The 5858-nt window shown below is 41.3% G+C and overlaps 1 pseudogene; it reads left to right on the top strand.

Moving 5' to 3' along the window:
* The first annotated feature begins 1516 nt into the window (after window positions 1–1516).
* LOC144457691 (peptidyl-prolyl cis-trans isomerase FKBP11 pseudogene) lies at window positions 1517–5469 on the top strand (annotated as a pseudogene).
* Window positions 5470–5858: the final 389 nt, after the last annotated feature.

Raw genomic sequence — 5858 nt, 5'->3', positions numbered from 1 at the left:
GAAAGAACTCTTAACTGCTTCCATACTGCGGAAGACTATGGAATACCACTGTAGTGTGGGCCCTTGTTTCCTCTCTCCTGGACTATTACAGTAGATTTCTGGTTGGTCTTTCTTCTTCAAGTCTCTCCCCACTCCAATCCATCCCTCAGACAGCTACTAAAGTGATTTTCCTACACAAAAGACCAGACCATGTCATCTCTACTCAGCAAACTCCAGTGGCTCCCTATTACCTCCAGGATGAAATATAAAATACTTTCTTTGACAGTTAAAGCCCTTTATAGCCAGGAGCCTTCTAATCTCTTTTCACTTTAGTCTTTTCCATATACTCTGTAATCCAGAGTCACTTGCCTTCCTGCCATTCTTCAAACACCAAAGTCCATCTCCTGTCTTTTCACTGACTGTCTTTCTCCCCTCACCCCACCCTGCACCATGGCTAGAATGCTCCTCCTCCTTATATGTGGCTCCTGGTTCCTTTGACTTCCTTCAAAGACCCAGCTCAAATCCCACCTTCTGCAAGAAGCCTTTCCCTAGTCCCCCCAGCTTTCACAAATACACACATACACACACACAGACACACACACACACACACACACACACACACACACACTCTGCTAGTGCCTTCTCTCTGAAATTAACCTTCCAATAAACACTGTATCTATGTATGTAGTTAGTTGCATATTATCTTCCTATTTAACAACTTTTGGGCAGAGACTGCATTTTTGCCTATATTTGTTTCCCTGGTGCTTACTACAGTGCCTGACATAAGAAAGCAAATAATAAATGCTTTGTTAATTGATTGATACTGAAGTGTACCATGGTCCAAAGCTTCAGGTTTAATCTTGTAGGTTGACCCTCTAATCTTATTTCTTTGCCTGTACCCAGAGTTTCCTCTGGGAGCCTCAAAATAGTGAGTAAAAGGATCCCTAATTTCTCTGTAAACTTTCAAAATAACAACAGACATCAGCTACAGGCCAGCCTTTATTTTACTGCAGAAATGCAAAGTAATATAAAGGACCCAAAGTAGCCCATAAACAATTAATATAATTCTCCTCCTCTTTTGGTTGAATTTTTTTGTCTGTTTGTTTGTTTGGGTGTTTTAGGCAATTGGGGTTAAGTGACTTGCCCAGGGTCACACAGCTAGTAAGTGTCAAGTGTTTGGTCTGAGGCCAGATTTGAACTCCGGTCCTCCTGACTTCAGGGCCAGTGCTCTATCCATTGTACTTGGTTGAGTTTTATCTTTTACCCCGGGGATCCGAATAGGCCTCCAGCCTTATAACATTACCTTAAGTGTTTGGACTCCCTATGGAAGAAAGATGTACTTGGGGGCAGCTAAGTGGCACAGTGGATAGAGCTGTAGCCTTGGAATCAGAAGGATCTGAGTTCAAATCCAGCCTCAGACACTTGAAACTTACTGGCTGTGTGACCCTGGGCAAGTCACTTAAGCCTGATTGCCTCACTAAAAAGGAAAGAAAAAAAAATATATACTTGGAGTTGCTGGAGACACGACACCCTTGACATGCAAGTGAGTCCCATCTCCATGCTAGGGACATCTACAGAAAAACTGAAGTATCAACCAAACCACTGAAATCCTACTCTGATGCCTCATTGTAGTGGGAAGGCAACCCTGGGTTCTCAAAGACTATGTCCTCTGAACCACAAGCTCTGGGGAGATCCTACCTAGCTGGAAAAGCTTTGAATAGAGGCCCATCACTAGACTGTGAGTCTCTGTTCTCCAAGGACCAGCCTGCCTAAGTGCAAAGGGGCTTCACCCTAGGAGGTCAGTGGCTGAGTGACGGATGACTCATGTAGCCCATCTGCTAAGGATTGGAGAGTTAGCAATATGGGTGAAGGGTAAATCAACACTGTTGGAATCCCAGATCCTTGAAATATCAATCAACCCCAAAATATTCGCTGAAGGCCTATGTTGTGCAAGGCACTATGGTAGATGCTTTTTAAAAAGTCAAAGAAGTATAAGGCCTAGTGTTTGCCCTGCATGAGCTTTGAGTCTGGCTGGGGAAATCTGACCTCTCTATATTTAAAAAAAAAAAAGTTCCAAGGCAGCCTGTAACAAATGCCAAATGAGTGGTACTGACAATACATGCTATTGTTCAGTGTAGGGAGAGATGAGTTCCAGCTGGAGTAGTCAGGGAAACTTTCACAGAAGAGACAAATTTAAGCTGATTCTAGAAAGATAGGCAGAATTTTAACAGGCAAAGAGGAGAGAAGGCAGTACAGGTCTGGGGAATAGCATATCTACTGTGTGTTTTGTTTCTTGGTGCTCCCTAACGTCAACTATTATGTGCAAAGAAAATCAGGGTGTTGAATGAAATTCAACATGGAGAAAATAAGATGTTCCAAATGTGTTTATATTATTTCAATAGTAGGTATGCTAAACAATCATAATAGTGATATTACAATATAATTATAATTATACAATAATTATAATAATCATGATACATTTACATAGTCTTCAAGGTTTGCAACATGCTTTACAAATATTATCTCATTTGCTCTTCACAACAACTCTGGGAGGTAAGTGCTATTATTGTCCCCATTTTACAGATGAGGAAACTGAGGCAGTCAGAAGCATTGAAGGCTAGATTTGAACTCGAGTCTTCCTGACTCCAGGTCCAGCTCTCTATCCACTGTGCCACCTAGCTACCCAAAAGAGTGTTAAGGAGCGGAGCCAACTAAGAATTGGAAATTGAGGGGATGCCCATCAATTGGGGACTAGCTAAACAAGCTGTCGTATATGATTATGATGGAATATTATTGTGTTATAAGAAATGACAAGAAGGATGATTTCAGAAAAACCTGGAAAGACTTACATGAATTGATGCAAAGTGAAGTAAGCCAAAGCAGGAGAACATTGTACACAGTAACAGCAATATTGTTCAATGAAGAATTGTGAATGACTTAGCTCTTCTCAGCAATGCAATAATCTAAGACAATCCCAAATGACTCATGATGAAGCACACTGCCCATCCTGAGAGAAAGAACTGATACTATCTGAATAGAGACTGAAGCATACTGTTTTCTCTTTTTCCTTTCTTTCTTTCTTTCCTTCCTTCTTTCTTTTTTATTCATTTCCTTATACAAAATTATTAATATGAAAATGTTTTACATGATAACATGAATAAACTACATTAGATTGTTTACTGTCTCAGGCAGGGAGGAGAGGAGGAAGTGAGTGATAGAATTTGGAACTCAAAACTTTTTTTTAAATGTTTTAAAAAGTGTTTTAACATGTAATTGAGGGGGAGAGGAATTATAAAATGGAAAGAGGAAAGAGTAGAGCCAGTGACTAATAGTCCAACATGATCAGAGTATTCTCAAATATATTCCCTTGAGAATCATAAAGCTGCTCTATTTGCCAGAAATGCTAAGGATGAAAATAAGCAACAAGATTTTTAGAAAGATTTCAGAACCGTATTTGAAAACATCGGGGAAGACAAGGCAAGAAAACACTCTCAAAAGCCACATAGCCACTGGGAAACTTCAGCTATCTATAAAAGCTCTCTCTCAAGCTAACTTTACACAATCTGAGATAGCAAAGACTAGTGTCCTCTGTGTACCACATGCTAAGGTTCTGAGGTAAATTAATTTATAGAAAATGCCAGGTCACAGGAAAGGGGTAGGTATTCCCAAGCTATTTTTTAAATGTTTTATTTATGCTTTTTAAAAAAAATCTTGCCATCACTTCCTAATCTCTAACCTCCCTTCCCCACCTCCACCATAGATTCCTCCCTCATAACAAAATACAGGTAAGCTAACAGACCTACAGATTGTCCATGTGTAACAAAATATGTTCCATTGGTACCTGTAGTCAGCCACCTCTCTGTGAAGAGGCAGGTGGCTTTGTTCTCTGCAATCAAGACTGACTGCTCACTGCATTGATCAGACCTGAGACACCTCCAAAGACATTTCAGATTTCTGAAAATGGTTCCAGTTATAAAAGTTGTTTTTACAGTACAGCTGAGAAGGCACATCCACTTAAACTATAGGAATCTCTTGGTTTGTAAGAGACCTCTAGTGGTTTCTCTAAGTTTTTTGTTTTTGCTTTTTGGATTGGTTTGTTTTTTTCTGTACAAGTTCCATTGTCCTTTGACAGGGGAATAAATTTAAATTCTAGGGTCCCAAGTGAGAACTTTAGCAAAAACTCCCTAATCCTTTGTCACTTGCAAGATAAACATATCTCCAGTAGAAAGTTCCTTGCTTCATGCAGGGGCCATTCAGGTGGTAATACTACCTGTGTTCATTAAGTAGTGCCAAAGGATACTCTATTTAGTCTTTTTCTTGAGTAACACCACTAAAGGAGGTTGCACAACTTCCTGTGGCACTGTGTTCTCTTTCCCAGTCTTGACAGTTTGGAATTTGTTTCCCCTCTACTATTTAACTTAATTTGTTCAGAATGTAGTTGAGACTGAATACTAGTCCCATTCAAATTAGAAACCATTTATTATACCGCAGGTCATAATTAGCTATTCTGGTGTCTGGGACAGGCACTGAAAAATGTACCTTGGAAAGCAGCAAACAAGGCACACTCAGATCAACTTTGAAAAATAAATTCAGGGCAGCTAGGTGGCGCGGTGGATAGAGCACCGGCCCTGGAGTCAGGAGGACCTGAGGTCAAATCTGGCCTCAGACCAAACACTTGACACTTACTAGATGTGTGACCCCAGGCAAGTCACTTAACCCCGATTGCCTCACCGAAAATAAATAACTAAATAAATTCAGAAAGGAAATTCTGCTTTTCACTGTTGCCTGCCCCAGTGCCCTATGTCTAGCCCTGCCTTCACATCACTCATGACTTCCACTAGCTGCTGTTGTGGGTTGGCAGGTCAAAGAACCTAGTGGAGCCTGGAGATGAGACTGAAAATTCCATCTAGACCCTCCACCTGAAGACCCTGGTAAAGTCCCCTGAGGCCTGCCCTAAGCCCACTGCCTCTGGAGATAAGCTTCACGTTGACTACATGTGCAGCCTTGGAGATAGATAAGTAGTTGACACCTCTCTGGATTATCAGAGACCCCTTGGTTAGAAAGCATGGACAAAAGCAGGTCATCTCAGTCCTAGAGCAGAGCCTGCTGGAAACGTGTGGGGGAGAGAAGCAAAGAACAATCAATCTTCCTCACTTAGCCTAAGGAAAACACAGATTCTGTCTCTCCCTCTACCCTCAGCCCATCCCTTCTATCCCAGGGGATGCAACACTGCAGTTTGAGGTAGAGTTCATTGTGTTGATACAACTCAGCTACTGGCAAAAGCTGGTGAAAATTGTCTTGTGGGCATGGGTGTGGTAGTAGCCCTGCTGGGTCTGCTGGGTTACTTACAGTGCAGCAAGGTCAGAACCCCTTCTTTCTAATAAGAAGCTCAGAGAAAAAAAGAAAAAGGGGGAAAAAAAGAAAGAAAAAGGAAAGAAGGAAGAAAAGAAAGAAAGAACAAAGAAAGAAAAAGAAAACTTCTTTCCTTAAAGAAAAAAAAATCAAATGCAATTGAACAAGGAATTGATGGAGAGGAGGGACTAGGGAGACCTCAGACTCCAGGACACAGGAGCCTGTGGGCCAAGACCTGGAACACCATGAAACCTCTGGTGGGATGGCCACTGCTAGATCTAAGCCAAAGAATAATGTATCTGTGATGCTATCACCTGGGATGCAAGTGCATGGAATTGGGAGGATTAGGCTAGGTTGGAGAGTAGATTACGTGGATTATGTTGCGTGTGTATGTAAGGAGCTGGAAACAAGGAGAGAGTGCCGTCTAATACATCCTATTCTAACTAATTGCCCTTCCTAGATGCTAAATTTCAGTGCATCTAGCCTAAGAAGTAGAAAAAGTAGAGCATTAACTTTTTCAGAACATA

The sequence above is a fragment of the Phascolarctos cinereus genome, unplaced genomic scaffold (genome assembly GCF_003287225.1).
Source record: "Phascolarctos cinereus isolate Bilbo 61053 unplaced genomic scaffold, phaCin_HiC Scaffold_5;HRSCAF=322, whole genome shotgun sequence".
Lineage (NCBI taxonomy): Eukaryota > Metazoa > Chordata > Mammalia > Diprotodontia > Phascolarctidae > Phascolarctos > Phascolarctos cinereus.
Note: the sequence above shows the minus strand (reverse complement) of the source record. Positions and strands in the feature narration are given on the sequence as shown.